The sequence below is a fragment of the Mustela lutreola genome, chromosome 13 (assembly GCF_030435805.1).
Source record: "Mustela lutreola isolate mMusLut2 chromosome 13, mMusLut2.pri, whole genome shotgun sequence".
Taxonomy (NCBI): domain Eukaryota; kingdom Metazoa; phylum Chordata; class Mammalia; order Carnivora; family Mustelidae; genus Mustela; species Mustela lutreola.
This window is the reverse complement of record NC_081302.1, coordinates 23,955,840-23,979,131: the sequence shown is the minus strand read 5'-3', so window position 1 is coordinate 23,979,131 and position 23,292 is coordinate 23,955,840.

Here is a 23,292-nt window from a genome sequence, read left to right as displayed (position 1 = left end):
GGAGAATACAAGAGAAACAGGGAGGTGAGTGAATAGTGGTTCTTAAGGCCCGATTTAATCTATTTATTCATTATTGGTCTGAACAGGTTTTCTGTTTCTTCATGATTCAGTCCTAATAGGTTGTATATTTCTAGGAATTTGTCCATTGTTTCTGGGTTACTAATTTGTTTGCATATATTTTTCCATAGTAGTCTCCTATGAGCCCTTGTATTTCTGTGGTATCAGTTGTAATGTCTTTTCTTGTATTTACACCTCTTATTTGATTTTCTCTATCATATAGAAAATGTGAAAACTCCTGATATTTGCTATTTTAGCCTCCTTTCAATACGTAGTGAGGTATGTAATTTAGGTTTCACTGGTTAAGCATACCCACCACAGACTGAAATTATTATCTAATGGTGTGATAAATCAAAGATTATAGTGGTGCCACAACAGCTGTATTCAGTTCCTGTAACTGCAGGTACAGCTGTTTGAATGACAGCATCAGTGTCCTGTGTTTATGGATTCAGTGATCCAACCTATATTGTCTATTTCAGTAGAAAAGAAAAAGAAAATAATTTAAACCCAAGAGAACACCTGAGTGTAGCATACAGTGGCAACACATAACCCACTCTCCTTCAACCTTTTATGTGCTCCAGGTGGTTTCCAAGAGGTAGTGTCCACATCCCTGATGTTGAAGGTCCTGTTATCTTAGATTTTAGGTAGGCTAACTTCCTACACAATGTTGGCAGCAGTCTGGACATGCCAAGGGAGAAGCACTCAACAAGTGATTCTTACCCCAAGAGGAGAGTACATAAAATGGGAATGTGCATTTGTTCTCTTTCCAAGAGTTTTCCCAAAAGATTAAGGCTGAAAGCATTTTATTATAGCTGGACTAATATCACATTCATTACTGATAGTTATTCTTTCACTTATCAATATCCTTTACCTCTTTAATAAGTTCATTTTACAACTAAAGAATTTCACTTGAATTCTGGACTGAGTCTGTTACTTGGTTAATGCAAATTGTGAGGCCAAATCAAATGTAATAATGTATCCTGATTTCTTTTTTTTTAAATATTTTATTTATTTATTTGACAGAGAGAGATTACAAGTAGACAGAGAGGCAGGCAGAGAGAGAGAGAGGGAAGCAGGCACCCTGCTGAGCAGAGAGCCCGATGTGGGACTCGATCCCAGGACCCTGAGATCATGACCTGAACCAAAGGCAGTGGCTTAAACCACTGTGCCACCCAGGCGCCCTATATCCTGATTTCTAATGAGAATCTAACATTTGCTTATGTAATAGAATTTGGAAATATTTTCACCCAAAAATCTTAGAGAGAGTTTCCACTACTTTATCAGATTTGCAAGTATGTGAAAATGGGCTCAGGATAACATGAGAATAAGTATTTTTACACAATTCAGATATCCTGGACCACTTTAGACTCAAGCAGTTTTTATCTAAAGGCATTTTTATATCTTTCTGTATTTATCTCCTTTATAATGGGAAGAATAAAGAGGTTTCTATTATCACTTTTGTAAAGCCACTGTTCCATAGATCTAACACATTTACTGATATTGCATATTATATAAAGATTATTTTGGCTATGACCGGAGTATTTATTTTTCCTCAGCAGAGAAGGATCTCTGTATTATCATTTATATTTATATTTTGCTGTGTTTGATATCAGTTTTCAGAAAGAATTAGAGTTTATGAGAAATGTATCTTTAAAAATCATATCCACATCTTAAAAATGTATCATGTGAAATTTACTTTCAAGCTATTTAACATGAAAGGATTCAATATTATCAAGTATACTAATTGATGATGTGTCCAGAGAGTTGTTTTTAAAAAGCATAAATATAACATAAACAAATATAAGCATATGCTAGAAATGATGCTTATTTTCAAAACAAATCATATTATGTTATTCTGTTCCTTCAGAAAACTACCTAATGTTTGTATGGTACATTCCTCATTTCATTCCATGCATGGTAATTAAAAAGAAGCTAAGTGACTTGTCTTAAGTTACAGGAATAATGAAAGGAGTGAGAGCCTAATTATTTAATTCTTCCATTGCATATTTGCATTTCTTGACCGTTTTGTCATTGAGTCTAACATAATGCATTAAACCTAAGTTTAGATGTTAGACTTCATGTTATTATTAAAAGTTTAGTGAATCTATTTGAGCTCTAAATAATAAAACCCTGGGAATGTGTGTGTGTTGTGCACACATATTATTAGTTTCTAAGTAAAATTCCAAACAAAATTAGAAATAATGTAGTGTTAAATCTCAAAACCTGAGAAGAAAAAATAAAACAGAATTAGTAAGACAAAGAAATAACAATTCCAATTCAAGGAAAACTTGCCACAGATATGCTTAATTAATCAACAAATAACTAATCATTGGAATAAAAATGTAAGTGTAAAATAATCTGTATTCCACTCATGGGTATTTCATAACTATTAGATTGCAAAATCATTATATAGCATTCTATTTTTTAAATCTGGTAGGTAAAAAATGATATGAAACAGGTCCTTTTGCTGCCTCATAACTAAATGATTTGCCATATTACAAGGAAGCTGTTATATAATTAAAGGCTTCTAATATTTTGTCACTGGTATATACTAACATTGAATGCTGGTGAGGATGTGAAGCAACAGGAACTCTCATCCATTGCTGGTGGAATGCAAAATGATATAGACACTTTGGAAGACAATGGCAGTTTCTTACAAAACTAAATATATTCTTAACATACAATCCATCAATTGTGCCCAATGGTGTTTACCAAAATGAGTTGAAAATGTATGTACTAAAAAATGTGCACATAAATATTCATATAATTTTTATTAATAATTGCCAAAATTTGGAACCAGCCAAGTTGTCCTTCAATAAGTAAATGGATAAACTACGGTATATCTATACAATGGAATATTCTTCAGTGAATAAAAGAAATTGGGTCCAAAAGCACAAAAACACATGTAGGAACCTTAAATGCATATCTTTTAGTATAAGGAGCAAGTCTGAAAAGTATATATATTGTTAGATTCTAACCCTTTGGGATTCTGGAAAAGGCAACACGATGGAGACAGTAAGAAGATCAGTGGTTAAGGGGGTATATCAGGGAGGTGTGAATAGGTAGAGCAAAGGGGAATTTTAGGACAGTGATTTTTTTTTTTTTTTGTATAATACCTAATGGGGGATATATGTTATTAGACATTTGTTAACCCAGAAAATGTACAAAATAAGAGTAAATAAATTTAATAACATGTATCAATCACCAATGTATCAATTCAGCCATAAAAAAGGAAAGAAATCTTGTTATTTGAGATAAGGATGGACTTTGAGGGCATTATGCTAAGTGAAGTAAGTTAGATGGAGAAAGGCACTTATATGTGGAATCTGAAAACAAAACAAAATGAAAACAAAAACACAAGTTCATAGACACAGAGAGCAGTTTGTTAGTTGTCAGAGGTGGGAGATGGATGACTGGGTAAGAGAAACGGGTGAAGGGGATAAAAAAGTACAAGCTTCCATTTATTTTTTATTTTTTTTTTAAGATTCTATTTATTTATTTGAAAGAGAGAGATCACAAGCAGGCAGAGAGAGAGAGGAGGAAGCAGGCTCCCTGCTGAGCAGAGAGCCCGATGCAGGACTCGATCCCCGGACCCTGAAATCATGACCTGAGCCGAAGGCAGCGGCTTAACCCACTGAGCCACCCAGGCGCCCCCAAGCTTCCATTTATAAAAAAAATAAGCCATAGGGATGTAATGTATAGCATAGTGACTATAGTTAATAACGCTAAGAGAGTAGATCCTAGAAGTTCTCATCACAATAATTTTTTGCTGTTGTTGCTCTGTAAGGTGATGGATGTTAGCTATACTTATATTGGTGATTGGTTTGCTGTGTATACAAAGACCAAATCATTATGTTGCACACCTGAAACTGATATAACATTATATGTCAATTATACCTCAATTTAAAAATTGCTGGGCGCCTGGGTGGCTCAGTGGGTTGGGCTGCTGCCTTTGGCTCAGGTCATGATCTCAGGGTCCGGGAATCGAGTCCTGCATCGGGCTCTCTGCTCAGCGGGGAGCCTGCTTCTTCCTCTCTCTCTCTGCCTGCCTCTCTGCCTACTTGTAATCTCTCTCTGTCAAATAAATAAATAAAATATTTTTTAAAAATTGCTAAAATTGGTGCACCTGGGTAGCTCAGATGGGTAAGTATCTGAACTACTCAGGGTGCTGAACTCAGGGTGCTGGGATGTAGGGAGCCCTCCATTGGGGTCCCTGCTCAGCAGAGGGTTTGCTTCTCCCTCTCCCTCTGCTTCTCCCTGGATTGTGCACTCACTGTCTCACTCAAATGAATAAATACTATCTTAAAAGGTGTTAAAATTTTAAAAAATGACATATCAAAATTATTTTATTAATCAACAAATGTACTACATTAAGGGAGGATATGATAATAGGGAAAATTCTGTGTAGGAGAAAAAGGGGTTTATGGGAACTCACTGTACTTTCCATTCAATTTTTCTGTAAACTTAAAAGTGCTCTAAAATATAAAAGCTGTGAAATAAAAAAGTACAACAGAATATAGTACTACGAAGACATAATTGAAATTGTAAGCTGAGTGCATTGTCAGTTTGTGACTATACTATCTAATTTCTGTATGAGACTAAAAGAAAGATGTAATTAAAGACTTAAGTTAATGTGTAATTTTATCAAATTAACACTTAAACATATTTTAAGTATCAGAAGGCACCAAAAGGCTATTAGGAGAAGAAAGAAAAAGCATTTCTCTTTCTCAAATCTTGCTACTCCTGAGAACAATACACCAGAAGCAACTACACTCTGATCATTTAGGTCTTGATATTTAACTGTATAATTGTAAATAAACTTTTTCCATTCTTTAAATTTAAAAATTATGTATTATTTGTTTTAATACCATAGAAAATAAGTTCATCCTTTTTTTAAGATTTATTTTTTATTTATTTTCAGCATAACAGTATTCATTATTTTGGCACCACACCCAGTGCTCCATGCAATCCGTGCCCTCTCTAATTACCACCACCTGGTACCCCAACCTCCCACCCTCCCGCCACTTCAAACCCCTCAGATTGTTTTTCAGAGTCCATAGTCTCTCATGATTACCTCCCCTTCCAATTTCCCCCAACTCCCTTCTCCTCTCTAACTCCCCATGTCCTCCATGCTATTTGTTATGCTCCACAAATAAGTGAAACCATATGATAATTGACTCTCTGCTTGACTTATTTCACTCAGCATAATCTCTTCCAGTTCCGTCCATGTTGCTACAAAAGTTGGATATTCATCCTTTCTGATGGAGGCATAATACTCCATAGTGTATGGACCACATCTTCCTTATCCATTCGTCCCTTGAAGGGCATCTTGGTTCTTTCCACAGTTTGGTGACCGTGGCCATTGCTGCTATAAACATTGGGGTACAGATGGCCCTTCTTTTCACTCCATCTGTATCTTTGGGGTAAATACCCAGGAGTGCAATTGCAGGGTCATAGGGAAGTTCTATTTTTAATTTTTTGAGGAATCCCCACACTGTTCTCCAAAGAGGCTGCACCAACCTGCATTCCTGCCAACAGTGTAAGAGGGTTCCCCTTTCTCCACATCCCCTCCAATACATGTTGTTTCCTGTCTTGTTAATTTTGGCCATTCTAACTGGTGTAAGGTGATATCTCAATGTGGTTTTAATTTGAATCTCCCTGAGGGCTAGTGATAATGAACATTTTTTCATGTGTCTGATAGCTATTTGTATGTCTTCATTGGAGAAGTCTCTGTTCATATCTTCTGCCCATTTTTTTTATATGATTGCCTGTTTTGTGTGTGTTGAGTTTGAGGAGTTCATTATAGATCCTGGATATCAATCTTTTGTCTGTGCTGTCATTTGCAAATATCTTCTCCCATTCCGTGGGTTGCCTCTTTGTTTTTTTGACTGTTTCCTTTGCTGTCCTTTTAACACTTTTTAGCATTGCAAACAAACAGATACACATACACCTGGATACATATACACACTTCTCTTTCCCCATTGCTTCATTAAATTGTTATTTATTTTCACATTTGTGAATACATAATAATTGGCAGAATTAATTCTCAATAGTTACATTTCCTTCTATCTTTTTCTTTTTTTAAAATTTAAAAATTTTTTTATTAACATATAATGTATTATTAGCCCCAGGGGTACAGGTCTGTGAATCACCAGGTTTATACATTTCACAGCACTCGCCATAGCACATACCTTCCCCAATGTCCATAACCCCACCACTCTCTCTCTATCCACTTTCCCCCGGCAATCCTCAGTTTGTTTTGTGAGATTAAGAGTCTATTATGGTTTGTCTCCCTCCCAATCCCATCGTTTCATTTATTTTTTTCCTACCCTCCAAACCCCCCACATTGTATTTACACTTCCTGATATCAGGGAGATCAAATGGTAGTTGTCTTTCTCTGATTAACTTATTTCTGTAAGCATCATACCCTCTAGTTCCATCCACATCAGCACAGATGGCAAGATTTCATTTCTTTTGATGGCTGCATAGTATTCCATTGTATATATGTATCATGACATCTTCTTTATCCATTCATCTGTTAATGGACATCTAGGTTCTTCCCATAATTTGGCTATTGTGGACATTGCTGCTATAAACATTTGGGTACATGTGCCTTTTCAGATCACTACATTTGTATCTTTAGGGTAAATACCCAGTAGTGCAATTGCTGGGTCATAGGGTAGCTTCTATTTTTAACTTTTTGAGGAACCTTCATGCTGTTTTCCAGAGTGGTTACACCAGCTTGCATTTCCATCAACAGTGTAGAAGGGTTCCCCTTTCTCCACATCCTCGCCAGCATGTCATTTCCTGACTTGTTAATTTTAGCCATTCTGTCTGGTGTGAGGTGGTATCTCATTGTGGTTTTGATTTGTATTTCGGTGATGCTGAATGATGTAGAGCACTTTTTCATTTGTCTGTTGGTCATCTGGATGTCTTCTTTGCAGAAATGTCTGTTCATGTCCTCTGCCCATTTCTTGATTGGATTATTTGTTCTTTGGGTGTTGAGTTTGTTAAGCTCTTTAAAGATTTTGGATACTATCCCTTTATCTGATATGTCATTTGCAAATATTTTCTCCCATTCTGTCACTTGTCTTTTGGTTTTGTTAACTGTTTCCTTTGCTGTGCAAAAGCTTTTGATCTTGATAAAGTCCCAATAGTTGATTTTTGCTTTTGCTTCCCAATTGCCTTTGGCGATGGTCCTAGGAAGAAGTTGCTGTGGCTGAGGTCGAAGAGGTTATTGCCTGTGTTCTCCTCAAGGATTTTGATGGATTCCTTTTTTTTTTTTTAAGATTTTATTTATTTATTTGACAGTCAGAGATCACAAGTAGGCAGAGAGGCAGGCAGAGAGAGAGAAAGAAGCAGGCTCCCTTCTGAGCAGAGAGCCCGATGCAGGGCTCAATCCCAGTACCCTGAGATCATGACCTGAGCTGAAGGCAGAGGCTTTAACCCACTGAGCCACCCAGGCGCCCTGATGGATTCCTTTCTCACATTGAGGTCCTTCATCCATTTTGAGTCTATTTTTGTGTGTGGTGTAAGGAAATGGTCCAGTTTCATTTTTCTGCATGTGGCTGTACAATTTCCCAACACCATTTGTTGAAGAGACTGTCTTTTTCCCATTGGACATTCTTTCTTGCTTTGTTGAACATTAGTTGACCATAGAGTTGAGGGTCCATTTCTGGGCTCTCTATTCTGTTCCATTGATCTATGTGTCTGTTTTTGTGCCAGTACCATACTGTCTTGATGATGACAGCTTTGTAATAGAGCTTGAAGTCTGGAATTGTGATGCGACCAACTTTGGCTTTTTTTTTCAATATTCCTCTGGCTATTCAAGGTCTTTTTTGGTTCCATATACATTTTAAGGTTATTTTTTCCACTTTTTTGAAAAAAAATGGATCAATTTTGATCGGGATTGCATTAAATGTGTAGATTGCTTTAGGTAGCATAGGCATTTTCACAATATTTGTTTTTCCAATCCATGAGCAGGGAACATTTTTCCATTTCTTTGTGTCTTCCTCAATTTCTTTCATGAGTACTTTATAATTTTCTGAGTATAGATTCTTTGCCTTTTTGGTAGGTTTATTCTTAGGTATCTTACAGGTTTGGGTACAATTTTAAATGGGATTAACTCCTTAATTTCTCTTTCTTCTGTCTTGTTGTAGGTGTAAAGAAATGCAACTGATTTCTGTGCATTGATTTTATATCCTGACGGTTTACTGAATTCCTGTGTAAGTTCTAGCAGATTTGGAGTGTAGTCTTTTGAGTTTTCCACATATAGTATCTAATCATCTGCAAAGAGTGATAGTTTGACTTCTTCTTTGCTGATTTGGATGCCTTAAATTTCTTTTTGTTGTCTGATTGCTGAGGCTAGTACTTTGTTGAATAGCAGTGGTGATAATGGACATCCCTGCCGTGTTCCTGACCTTAGTGGAAAAGCTCTTAGTTTTTCTCCACTGAGAATGATATTCGTGGTGGGTTTTTCATAGATGGCTTTGATGATATTGAGGTATGTACCCTCTATCCCTACACTTCACAGAGTTTTGATCAGGAAAGGATGCTGTGTCAAATGCTTTTTCAGCATCTATTGAGAGTATCATATGGTTCTTGTTCTTTCTTTTATTAATGTATTGTATCACATTGATTGATTTGCGGATGCTGAGCTAACCTTGCAGCCCCGGAATACATCCCACTTGGTTGTGGTGAATAATCCTTTTAATGTTGTTGGATCCTATTGGCCAGTATTTTGGTGAGAATTTTCACATCTGTGTTCATCAAGGATATTGGTCTGTAATTCTCTTTTTTGATGGGATCCTTGTCTGGTTTTGGGATCAGGGTAATGCTGGCCTCATAAAATGGGTTTGGAAGTTTTCCTTCCATTTCTATTTTTTGGAACAATTTCAAGAGAATAGGAATTAGTTCTTCTTTAAATGTTTGTTAGAATTCCCCTGGGAATTTGTCTGACCCTGGGCTCTGTTTTGTTTGGAGATTTTTGATGACTGCTTCAATCTCCTTACTGGTTATGGGTCTGTTCAGGTTTTCTATTTCTTCCTGGTTCAGTTTTGGTCTTTAGGAATGTACCCGTTTCTTCCACATTGTCAAATTTGCTGGCATATATTGCTCATAATATGTTCTCATAATATGTTGCTCATGATATGTTCTTATAATTGTTTGTATTTCTTTGATGTTGGTTGTGATCTCTCCTCTTTCTTTCATGATTTTATTTACTTGGATCCTTTCTCTTTTCTTTTGATAAGTCTGACCGGGGATTTATCAATCTTATTAATTCTTTCAAAGAACCAGCTTCTAGTTTCATTGATTTGTTCTATTGTGTTTTTGTTTGTTTGTTTCTTTTTCATTGATTTCTGCTTTGATCTTTATGATTTCTCTTCTCCTGCTGGGTTCAGGCTTTCTTTGTTGTTCTTTCTCTAGCTCTTTTAGGTGTAGGGTAAGGTTGTGTATTTGAGACCTTTCTTAATTCTTGAGAAAGGCTTGTATCACTATGTATTTTCCTCTCAGGACTGCCTTTGCTGTGTCCCACAGATTTTGACCTGTTGTGTTTTCATTATCATTTGTTTCCATGAAATTTTTCAATTCTTCTTTAATTTCCTGGTTGACCCATTCATTCTTTAGAAGGATAGTTTAGTCTCCATGTATTTGGGTTCTTTCCAAATTTCCTCTAGTAATTGAGTTCTAGCTCCAGAGCATTGTGTTCTGAAAATATGCAGGGAATGATCCCAATCTTTTGATACTGGTTGAGACCTGATTTATGACACAGGGTATGATCTATCCTGGAGAATGTTCCATTTACACTAGAGAAGAATGTGTATTCTGTTGCTTTGGGATGAAATGTTCTGAATATATCTGTGATGTCTATCTGGTCCAGTGTGTCATTTAAGGTCTTTATTTCCTTATTGCTCTTTTGCTTAGATTATTTGTCCATTTCAGTGAGGGGATAGTTAAAGTCCCCTACTATTATTGTATTATTGTGATGTTTTTCTTTGATTTTGTTATTAATTGGTTTATATAGTTATTAATTGGTTTATATAGTTTATATAGTTATTTTGTTATTATATGGTTTATATAGTTGGCTGCCCCCATGTTAGGGGCATAGATACTTAAAATTGTTAGATCTTCTTGTTGGACAGACCCTTTGAGTATGATATAACGTCCTTCCTCATCTCTTATTATAGTCTTTGGCTTAAAATATAATTGATCTGATATAAGGATTGCCACCCCAGCTTTCTTTTGATGTCCAATAGCATGGTAAATTGTTTTCCACCCCCTCACTTTAAATCTGGAAGTGTCTTTGGGTCTAAAATGAGTTTCTTGTATGCAGCATATTGATGGGTTATTTATTTATTTATTTTTAGTCCACTCTGATAACTATATCTTTTGATTGGGGCATTTAGCACATTTAAATTCAGGGTAACTAGTAAGAGATATGAATTTAGTTTAATTGTATTGCCTGTAAGGTGACTATTATTGTATATTGTCTCTGTTCCTTTCTGATTCACTACTTTTAGGCTCTCTCTTTGCTTAGAGGACTCCTTTCAATATTTCCTATAGAGCTGGTTTGGTGTTTTTAGTTTTTGTTTGTCCTGGAAGCTTATCTCTCCTTCTATTTTCAATGAAAATATTGGCTGGATTTCTTGCTAATCTTCTGGGAGAGGCCTGTTGTAATGATTCTCAAGTGTCTTTGCCTGAGGTGGAATTGTACCGCCCTTACAGGGGCAAGGTAAGTAATCTGCTCGGGTTCACTTTCGGGAGCTTTTGTTCCCTGAACGCTTTTCATAGAGTTCTGGAAGGTGGGAATGAAAATGGTGGCCTCCTAATCTCTAGCCCGGAGGAGCCAAGAGCTCAGGGCCCCACCCCGGCCCCACTCCTCAGTGCGCCCTCGGAGGAAAGCACTCAATCACTCCAGTCTCCCTGGCCTCTGGCTGTCCTTCAAGCTCACCCAGCCTGTGAGCAAGCGTCTCTGTCTCTGGCACACAGCCCCACCTGGAGTCTTTAAACCCTGCAGACCCCTGAGCTCTCCAGGGATTCTCCTTGGATCTTGTGGAGTCCCTGCACATAGAGCAGTGGCATGTGCCATGGATCACAATTTAAGGTAACCCTGAGTTGCAAGCTCACTCCTTGGCTCCGTCTCTGTAGCTGGCTTCCCTGCTCTAATACCTGTGAGCTCTTTGACAATCAGACACCCCTGATCCTTCTGTGACCCTGCAGGACCTGAGACCATGTTGTCCCCACATGGGCTTCACCTCAGCTTAGCCTCTGAAGCAATCTCCCTCAGTTGAGCAGAATTATAATTAAAAGTTCTGATTTTGTGCTCCCTTGTTCTGCTGCTTGCCGGGAGCCGGCCCCTTCCCCCGTGGTCTATCTTCCTGTCGCTTTGGATTCACTTCTCCGCCAGCCCTACTTTTCAGAAAGTGGTCAATTTTCTGTTTCTAGAATTGTTGCTCTTCTTCTCTTTGATCTCCTTTTGGATTTGTAGGTGTTGTAATGGTTCGATAAGCTATCCAGCTGGTCTCCTGCTATTTGATGTCATTTCAACCTGCTACTTCTCTGCCATCTTGACTCCTCCCCTCAGAAATTCTCCTTTTTTCTTTTTTTAAGTGAAGTTTTATTTCCAGACTTTCTAATGTATTTTTCCATTTGCTTAACTTACTAAGTAACTGAGATTGTTTTCTTCTAAGCCTCTAAGATATTGTCAGTATATATAAATATGCTTAAATATCAAATCATCTAGAAGTTCATTTCATGGTCTTATCTTTCATATATAAGGTAACTTAGATTTAGCAAATATATTTACACAAAAAAAGTTATTTGAAATACAAATTTAACTATCTTTTATCTTTGTCTATGCATTAGTTGGGGCATTGTATACTAAAAAGTAGTTTATCTGAAATTGAATTCTCCCTGAAATCCTTGTGTCATTTATCAACTTTACCCCTGGGTGTTTTTGTTTACCTGTCTTGATATGAACTTTTTGTTACTGGTACTTTTCACTTACATATGTCTTCCAATTTTGTTTAATGTCATCCTTGGCATCATCATCGCCGTCTTCCTCTTTTTTTAAGATTTATTTATTTATTTGAGAGAGAAAGAGAGCAAGAGGGGCAAGAGTGAGAGAAAGTCTTAAGCAGGCTCCAAAAAGCCAACTCCAAACTGGATAGGGAACCTGATGCAGAGCTCAATCCCAGGACCTGAGATCATGACTTGAGCTGAAACCAAGAGTATGCCACTTAACTGACTGTGCCACCCAGGTACTCTTTAGTCATCTTTTTGATAATTATCTTTATCTCTCATTTGTCATAAACTCTCTAACTTCTGTATTCAGCGTTTTCATTTTTCATGGTTTATTACATTAATGTCATTGAAAGCATCTTCTGGTAGTTTCATGACATGGTAAATGGGAAGCATTTTTTTGAGAGTGTGCATATTCAGTCTGCATTGGAGTAATAGTCTGGCTAGGAGTCCTAACTAAATATGTACACACACATATACACATCCTATAGAATTTTAATGTTTTCAGTTTTGAATAGCTTCCAGTTTTGCTATTAAAAATTTAACATTCTGATAATCATTTATTGCTCTTTTCTTCATTTTTTTCTTTTAAATGTTTTACAAATGTCTTTTTATTTCTAATAATCAGAAATGTTGTGTCAATGTTCCTTGATGGGAGTATAATTTATTCATTGTCTGATAGCTAGTCTAAAAACTAAAGAGAAATAAAATCCATGTTTGTAAATGACCACAATCATGAGAGAGATTGTATAGTATAAAATCTGATGATGTGAGATTGAAAATTGGGAATTTATGGAAAAAGAATGGAATTTATTTTAAAATCTAGAATGAGGGGCAAGAAAATATATATACCACAATTCTGGGCCCATTGTGTAAGGGATGGGAGAAAAAGAAAAAACAGAAAAAGAAAACCACTCCCACATATTAAAAATTTAGGAATAATAAAAATTTAGTCCTTGGGGGGAGACTCGGGAATGTTCAGAGAAGAGCTAATTGATTTAGGAATTTCTTTGATAATGAATGTTGAGTTCTAGATTATGTACTGGAGGAATTTTCAATGTTAACGAGTATAAAATATGAAGAAATAAAACCTATACAAAGAAGTATTAAAAGTATTAAAAGACAATTATGAGGAGTAATTGCAAATAGGAGATGTGCGGAGACCTGGAATTCTGGGACTTTTATGGGTGATTTACATAAATAAGGGTAATTAGTATAATGAAACTATTCATGATGTCCTTACCAATTTTAATAGTGACACTTCTGCTGTTGCTGTTTTATTTTTTTCTATATTTTTTGCTTGTGTCAACAAAAATATATTCATTACAATCAAGAAAACAAGTAACTTTACTAAATTAGTATCTCTAATTTATGAAAATATATAACTTTTTTTTCTGCCTTTCCCCTAGAAGATGAAAGTTGTATAAGGCACTACTTTAAGGAGGCATTGAATTTTAAAAAGTGAATAAAATAATCTTAGCCTATTTTCAACAGATTTAGGAATGTGTAAGGGAGAACTTTAAAGAAGGTACAAAACTTGTCAGTAATGAATAATGTGTCTTGTTTTGCATCATAGACTGCATCAACTTACTAGAGTCAAAAATAAAAGAAATAAAGCTTCCTAACTCGAGGATATGTTAATATAGAAAGGCTATGTCTCCAAATATGTATCAAAGATACTTTACTGCATGCCTTTCCTAAGTAATAGACTCTTTTTTTTTTTTTAATTTTTTATTTTTTATAAACATATATTTTTATCCCCAGGGGTACAGGTCTGTGAATCACCAGGTTTACACACTTCACAGCACTCACCAAATCACATACCCTCCCCAATGTCCATAATCCCTCCCCCTTCTCCCAAACCCCCTCCCCCTGGCAACCCTCAGTTTGTTTTGTGAGATTAAGAGTCACTTATGGTTTGTCTCCCTCCCAATCCCATCTTGTTTCATTTATTCTTCTTCTACCCACTTAAGCCTCCATGTTGCATCACCACTTCCTCATATCAGGGAGATCATATGATAGTTGTCTTTCTCTGCTTGACTTATTTCGCTAAGCATGATACGCTCTAGTTCCATCCATGTTGTTGCAAATGGCAAGATTTCATTTCTTTTGATGGCTGCATAGTATTCCATTGTGTATATATACCACATCTTCTTGATCCATTCATCTGTTGATGGACATCTAGGTTCTTTCCATAGTTTGGCTATTGTGGACATTGCTGCTATAAACATTCGGGTGCATGTGTCCCTTTGGATCACTACATTTGTATCTTTAGGGTAAATACCCAATAGTGCAATTGCTGGGTCATAGGGCAGTTCTATTTTCAATATTTTGAGGAACCTCCATGCTGTTTTCCAGAGTGGCTGCACCAGCTTGCATTCCCACCAACAGTGTAGGAGGGTTCCCCTTTCTCCGCATCCTCGCCAGCATCTGTCATTTCCTGACTTGTTGATTTTAGCCATTCTGACTGGTGTGAGGTGATATCTCATTGTGGTTTTGATTTGTATTTCCCTGATGCCGAGTGATATGGAGCACTTTTTCATGTGTCTGTTGGCCATCTGGATGTCTTCTTTGCAGAAATGTCTGTTCATGTCCTCTGCCCATTTCTTGATTGGATTATTTGTTCTTTGGATGTTGAGTTTGCTAAGTTCTTTATAGATTCTGGACACTATTCCTTTATCTGATACGTCGTTTGCAAATATCTTCTCCCATTCTGTCAGTTGTCTTTTTATTTTGTTAACTGTTTCCTTTGCTGTGCAAAAGCTTTTGATATTGATGAAATCCCAGTAGTTCATTTTTTCCCTTGCTTCCCTTGCCTTTTGCGTTGTTCCTAGGAAGATGTTGCTGCGGCAGAGGTCGAAGAGGTTGCTGCCCGTGTTCTCCTCAAGGATTTTGATGGATTCCTTTCGTACATTGAGGTCCTTCATCCATTTTGAGTCTATTTTTGTGTGTGGTGTAAGGAAATGGTCCAATTTCATTTTTCTGCATGTGGCTGTCCAATTTTCCCAGCACCATTTATTGAAAAGGCTGTCTTTTTTCCATTGGACATTCTTTCCTGCTTTGTCGAAGATTAGATGACCATAGATTTGAGGGTCTATTTCTGGGCTCTCTATTCTGTTCCATTGATCTATGTGTCTGTTTTTGTGCCAGTACCATGCTGTCTTGATGATGACAGCTTTGTAATAGAGCTTGAAGTCCGGAATTGTGATGCCACCAACGTTGGCTTTCTTTTTCAATATCCCTTTGGCTATTCGAGGTCTTTTCTGGTTCCATATAAATTTTAGAATTATTTGTTCCATTTCTTTGAAAAAGATGGATGGTACTTTGATAGGAATTGCATTAAATGTGTAGATTGCTTTAGGTAGCATAGACATTTTCACAATATTTATTCTTCCAATCCAGGAGCATGGAACATTTTTCCATTTCTTTGTGTCTTCCTCAATTTCTTTCATGAGTACTTTATAGTTTTCTGAGTATAGATTCTGTGTCTCTTTGGTTAGGTTTATTCCTAGGTATCTTATGGTTTTGGATGCAATTGTAAATGGGATTGACTCCTTAATATCTCTTTCTTCTGTCTTGCTCCTGGTGTAGAGAAATGCAACTGATTTCTGTGCATTGATTTTATATCCTGACACTTTACTGAATTCCTGTATAAGTTCTAGCAGTTTTGGAGTGGAGTCTTTTGGGTTTTCCACATATAGTATCATATCATCTGCGAAGAGTGATAATTTGACTTCTTCTTTGCCGATTTGGATGCCTTTAATTTCCTTTTGTTGTCTGATTGCTGAGGCTAGGACCTCTAGTACGATGTTGAATAGCAGTGGTGATAATGGACATCCCTGCCGTGTTCCTGACCTTAGCGGAAAAGCTTTCAGTTTTTCTCCATTGAGAATGATATTTGCGGTGGGTTTTTCATAGATGGCTTTGATGATATTGAGGTATGTGCCCTCTATCCCTACACTTTGAAGAGTTTTGATCAGGAAGGGATGCTGTACTTTGTCAAATGCTTTTTCAGCATCTATTGAGAGTATCATATGGTTCTTGTTCTTTCTTTTATTGATGTGTTGTATCACATTGACTGATTTGCGGATGTTGAACCAACCTTGCAGCCCTGGAATAAATCCCACTTGGTCGTGGTGAATAATCTTTTTAATGTACTGTTGGATCCTATTGGCTAGTATTTTGTTGAGTATTTTCGCATCTGTGTTCATCAAGGATATCGGTCTATAGCTCTCTTTTTTGGTGGGATCCTTGTCTGGTTTTGGGATCAAGGTGATGCTTGCCTCATAAAATGAGTTTGGAAGTTTTCCTTCCATTTCTATTTTTTGGAACAGTTTCAGGAGAATAGGAATTAGTTCTTCTTTAAATGTTTGGTAGAATTCCCCCGGGAAGCCGTCTGGCCCTGGGCTTTTGTTTGTTTGGAGATTTTTAATGACTGTTTCAATCTCCTTACTGGTTATGGGTCTGTTCAGGCTTTCTATTTCTTCCTGGTTCAGTTGTGGACCCCGCGTGGGCTTCGCCCCGGTTTAGCCTCTGGAGCGATGTCCCTCAGCGGAACAGACTTTTAAAAGTCCTGATTTTGTGCGCGGTTGCTCCGCCGCTTGCCGGGAGCCGGCCCCTCCCCCCGGGGTCTATCTTCCCGTCGCTTTGGATTCACTTCTCCGCCGGTCCTACCTTTCAGAAAGTGGTTGTTTTTCTGTTTCCAGAATTGCTGTTCTTCTTCTCTTCGATCTGCCGATGGATTTTCAGGTGTTTGCAATCTTTAGATAAGCTATCTAGCTGATCTCCGGCTAGCTGAAGCAGTCTCAGCTTGCTACTTCTCCGCCATCTTGACTCCTCCCCCCTCAGTAATAGACTCTTAATTCAAAATATTAGTGGCATGGATATCCCAGGTTCTTTCTTTTGTATTGCAATAAAAGATCATTTGCTTGACCTTTCTGGGAAAGTGTATCTGGAACTACATTCCTAAGTGTAGTGCTAGGGTAAATGGCAAGGGCTATTTTAATATGAGGAACACAGTTTCCTCCTTCTGTAGTTCATCTATCAAAACAAAACAAAAATATACACTCATAATCCCCAAGTGTCTAAATTACTATGCAGATAAAAGGATTTTGGTAGCTGGTTTTTGGCACTATCTTTCATTGATGAAAGTGGTAGGCAATAGATAGAGAAGTCATGATTTCTCTTCACTCTGGGGCAAGACTTCTTTAGTGCCCAGTATTAAAGCTTATGTTTGTCTGCTAAAGGATTGCTAAAAAAAAAAATAAGGTTAGATATATAGATACAAGCCAAATTAAAGAAGATCAAATATGTCAGCTGTGATTGGAGACTGTTTAGATATATGGTTTTATCCAGATCAATTTTTAGTACAGAAAGATTGCTTATTTCTACTTCATTATCCCCAAAGTAAAATCCCCAACATCACCAAAGGGGACATATTCTAGCAGTACCAGTAAATTTCTCTGTATTGCATAAATATTTCCTGAGATTTCTTTCTTATGTAAGTCATTCCTTGTTCTACATCACTGCTACCTCCTTTGTTGTTTACTTCCTGAAGTCTTATATCTGACTTTTTCATATTTCTAACTACTGCAAATAGAGGCACACGATCCTTTTTTAAGTTCTTAGATATTAACCTTTAGTGTTCAACAAAACAACTCAAGACATGCTCATTCTGCCCTTCCCTCTTCCAGGGTCTATCACCATGTTGCGGAAACAAACTAGCCTAATGTCTACTGTGGGTGTACTTGTAACCACACACCTCCTTACACAGACCAGGTTCCATCGCATCTAGGATGTGCAGTTTGAAATGAATGTATTTTAACTAATTCTTTTAGATTTCTCCAGAACAAATAAGTAGGAACTTCCCCTATATAGGTATGCTTAAACTCTTCACAAAAATGTACCATACCAAAGAGAATGCCATAAGCAGAAATTCTAATTTCTACCCTAAAAATAAAAGCTTGATAGTTTTAAATTTTAGTATCCAGACTTTTATGGGAATCCACTTACTCATAAAATTTTGCAAAGAAATGAGGACAGGTTGTGTTAGAAAACTCTGTCGAGATGATATTTAAAACTTGATGACCGGTATATAATTTCCCCTTACATACAAGGATTTAAGCATAAATAATATCATTTATTTCTGTGGTAACTGGTTATTTCTGAGCAGAGTCTCCTAATTTGAACTTTTGGGGTTCTTTCCATGTTTCTTTGAGCTGTGATTTGGGAAACAGATTTTCTATTCTATTTTACCTATCCTATGTCCTATAATGAAAATGTGTGCCTTATTTTTTGTACTTACCTCATATGAATTTTTATTTTAGCCTTTCTAAATGCAGGAAGCATTTTAATTCAAAGATGGAAGGGTTTTTTTCACCTACAATGTTACTAGGTTTGGATCAGCAGAAGCAATAAATTTAGTATATTTAGTAATTCCTAACATGGTGCATAACTACTGTCTTGGGCTGTTTTGACTTTGTGCTTCAGGATTAAACATTCAAGAATGTTATTAGAGAAAAAGCCTAAAATGTCTCCTGAGAGAAAATGGGCAGGAGGCTGGTAAGGCTGAGTGATCCGCTATGCTGCCATGTGGCATGTTGGCATGCGGCAACACTAGGCTGCATTCCTATTGGAATGCAATAGGAATGCATGGAACATGGAGAGTATATGAATACATGTAAAAGAATCTGAGACTGTTTTTCAGTCTTAGAAGAGTGGAGCACAGTGACTGGAGAGTTCTGGAGCCTAGTCTGGCAATCAGTTGAATCTTGTCTTCCTGGAATAGGCCAGCCCTAGAGCCCTTGCCACTCTGTCATTAGCTGGGAGCAGTTAGTGAGAAATTTGGCTTCAATGCATATGTGGTTGATGAACTTAAGTGCACAGCAGCTAGGGCTCTTGTTCATTCATGCTCCCATTCTCATGGCTACCAGAGTCTACCTCTTGTAGATTCTTCTCTACACGGATTAGGGTAGTTCTTCCATGGTTTTCTGGAGTCCGTTTTTTTTTTTTTTTTTTTTTTTTTTTTTTTTTTGTTGTTGTTGTTGTTGTTTTGTTTTTTAAATAAGGAAAAACTTAGAAAAGTGTACTGTTATAAATTTTAGCCTCCACTGATGCAACTGATCTTGAAGTAACAACTGATACCTTCTCCCAACACCACTGTCCATTCTAAATCCCTCCCAATCTCAGTTATCTCTTCAGAGTTCATGCTTGTTTATTTAGTAGTATGACCCAAAAATTCATTCCAGATGGGCCTGATCCCTTGAAAATCATACCCTTCTTCTCAGCCCAGTATTGACATGTGTCTGTATTGAGAGTTAAAATGGGTCATAGAAGTACCAATGGAGCAGAGGTTATCCAAGTGGATCAACAGGGTTCTATACATCTTCCCTATTCTACTGTCTAAGAACAGTGTTTCTTTCTACTCATCAAGGTCAACTATGTCTGATGTTATAGTGACCTCTTTGCTTGGCTACTAATCCCTGGGCACGTCGGTTCTGAAGTGACCTGTTGATGGCCGTAACTTAGAGTTAAATTTTGCCCTTGTGTCCCCTACTCAGTGCTATTCTATGTGGGATTCCAAGCCTGTGGATTGAGTATTCTGTTAGCATATATGTGGTTGTGCAGGCTTTAGCTATGTGTGTATCAAAAACAAATGAAGGGGCACCTGGGTGGCTTAGTTGGTTAAGTGTCTTCCTTTGGTTCAGGTCATGATCCCTGAATCCTGGGATCAAGCCTTGTGTGGGACTTCACGCTCAATGGGGAGTCTGCTTCTCTCTCTACCTCTGCCCTTCCACCTGCTTGTGCTCTCTCTCTTGCTCATTCTTTATCTCAAATAAATAAATAAACAAAATCTTTTAAAAACAACTAAAACAAAACAAAGCAAGCAAATGAACATCTGGAGTAAGTATCTATCATTCTGAGGAAAAAAAAAAAAAATGGTCCTTCTCAGACCCTGCTTTGGAATTCCCCTAGAGGTAAAGGCAAATGGAAGTAAATGTGATTAAGTGTGCAAGAATTTTATTAGGAAAAAGAACCATGAGAAAAATATGGGCTGAGATCTCGGAGTTGGGATAATCAGGGAGAACCATGAAATTGCAGTGTAAGTCTGACCCCAGTGAAAGAGACAGGGAGGGAAGGCTGGTAGAAGCTTTATAGTCAGTAACAATCTAAGCAAATTTCTCAAGGATGTGGAGTCCTTAAGTCAAAGATGACTGTCAGAAGAGTCCTGTGTTTTCCAGAAATGAGTCTGGATTTTTATATCATACTGTCAACTTAGTCACTGGTTGGGAGGAGACTGTAGAAAGTCTGGACTTGGAGCACACATGGAAATGGATTTGAGAGCATAGCACCTAGGCTTCTGGTCAACTATACTTTCATAGCTGGAAGTTCAGACAGTATATTTTCATCACTGATGCACTTCCCCTCTTATACATTATTTTGATAGTTAGTGATAGTAGATCAATATTTACTGAATAGCTAAATAATAAAATTAATTTAATTGAAATTATTACAAAAGTCATTTAAACTTATCTCTTTAGAATTGTCTTTAAAGTCCAATTATGAAATCTAAAAGAAATCCACATCTTATTGTATAATGACTTACTCCCTTTATTTAAAAAAATATTATTCAATCCCTATACAACTTTTATTGCAAGGACAATTTTAAAACATTGTTGTCATTTCAAAATAATTTACTCATATGCAAAAAAGGTAAATCACTACTACTCTTTTCAAGAAATTTTTCTTGTTTTGAAAAAATTTTTCATGAAAAATGTTACTATGTAATGGGTTTGTTATTTTTACATAAATAAACATTTAAAATTATAAAAGTAATTTATTCACAAAGTATGATACATTCTCATCATTGATGGTCAAAATCAGTTGTGTAACCTATGTGTTAGTGTGGAAATATAAAGGCTACACATAAATGAGCTCTGCTATAGTGGCAGGAAATCAGCACAAGGAATAAGATATGATGTTCACATAATTATATATATATATACACACACACATATTAATTTTATATAACTGATATTCAGTATTTAATATTTTATTTTATTTATTTATTGTTTTAAAAAAGATTTTATTTATTTAATTGACAGAGATCACATAGTAGGTAGAGAAGTAGGCAGAGAGAGGGGGGAAGCAGGCTGCCTGGTGAGCAGAGAGCCAGATGCGGGACTTGGTCCCAGGACTCTGGCATCATGACCTCAGCCAAAGGTAGTTTCTTAACTTACTGAGCCACCCAGTATTTAATATTTTAAAAGAAGCCAGAATGTATTTTGCGCACCAACATGTTAAATTTATCATGGCAACTGTCATAAACTATTAGCCACTATTTTACACAAAAGACCATCAAATGGTATTATAAAAAATTATTAGGGACATTCCTTGAATAAAAAAGATTGAAGTGTGTTTTAGATATCCTGATTATTCTCCTCTCTTTAACTTGTGAATGGTTTTGAGAGACCATGCATACTATGTGTATCACTCTACTTTCATATATTATGGTTGACTTATTTCAGGTTTTATTTTCTTAATATCAGACAAATGCCTGCTTAGGAGTATCTGGGTGGCACAGTTGGTTAAGCGTCCAATTCTTGGTTTCAGCTCAGGTCATGATCTCAGAGTCCTGGGATGGAGTCTCAGGTCAGACTTGAGATTCTTTCTCCTTCTCCCTATGCCACTGCCACTCGTGTGTGTGTGCTCTCTCTCCGAAATAAATTTATCTTAAAAAAAAAAAAAGACAAAAACCCAAACACCTGTTTAAATAATAAAACCTTGCTTATGATTGCTTGTGTGTTTGAGTAGAAAGAGATGATTTTACTGGTTGTCTAAATATATCAATATAAAAAACAAAGCATTTAAAAACTGTGGCATATATAAATGTGCAGGATGCAATATTTTATTTATATCTTGGGAAATTTCTAGGAGAAAATTAAACACATAATTATACACAAGATCTAATCCCTAAGATTTGCAAAGTTGTTTTGCATCATATTCAGTATGTTACACATTCCCCTCAAATTTCACTAGATGGTGCTATGTATTAAATATAATAAATTTTATGTTTAGTAAGGGATAGTTCATTTTAATGAACTATTTTTTTATTATCATTTTATTATATTTATGACTATTAAACAGGAAACTGGCATTAGATAACTGTTTTTAACAGCATTTATGGACCTCATTTACAGAGAGACATAATTGGAACAAGTGATGAGAAAGCAATATGAAAAAGTGCAAAAGTCTTCCCCCTAACATGACTTGTCAAGTCTGTTTAATGGTGTGTGAAAGCTTATCCAATTTGTCATGGTTCACACTCACCTTCTGTGTTTTCATATCTCTTTTTTGATGGATAATTGAATTATAATTTATAAATTTCATATAAATCTTCTTTTCTAGAATGTGCAGTAATTATTGATATACACTAACTGGCCAGAGTGGATCTGATGAGCCATAAAAAAATTCAGGCACTTCCTTTGAAATTACATATCACAGGTGTTATCAGGCATATTGAGCTCTCTGTCAGAGAGGTCAAATGAAATTCTTTGAAAATAACAGAAGCATAACCATTATCTTCTAAAAATATGTATGTCTATTTTAGGCCTATGTCAGTAAACCATTCTTTTCTGATAAATCTAAATTAGAAAACTAGGATTCTGGCTAATCTGACATTACATAGCAAAAATTATAATTATTTTTGTTCAGTATTTGAACGTCATTATTAAGTGAGATGAAATATCTCATAAAATATTAAGGCAAATGTTGATGGTGGGTGTGGAAGAAAACAGGTCTCTTGGATCAAAGAGGATCCTGTATTTTTTTTTTTTTTAATTTCCCTTAGGACTTAGCAGTAGAAGTTATTTTAAAAATAATGTATAAAGGAAAATGGCTTTGTCCTTTATTGTACTATTTTCTATGCTTTACTGACCATAAAACTTTCCCTCTATCCCAAGAAGTCTCTGTCCTTCCTGGGCCTGCCAACCACTCCGAACTAACTTGCTATCATCTTCCTGTATTCACACTGAGTCCACTACACTCTGGCCCAATTTTGGACAGTTCTATGGTCATATCAGTGTCATACATATTTTTCCTCATTTGTATCAGTTGCTCTTTCTGCCTAGGAAAAATTTCCTTTAAATAATTCCGTAAATTTGCTATTTATTTGCTGTTTATTATTTGTCATATTCTACAAGATTTAAGCTCCAA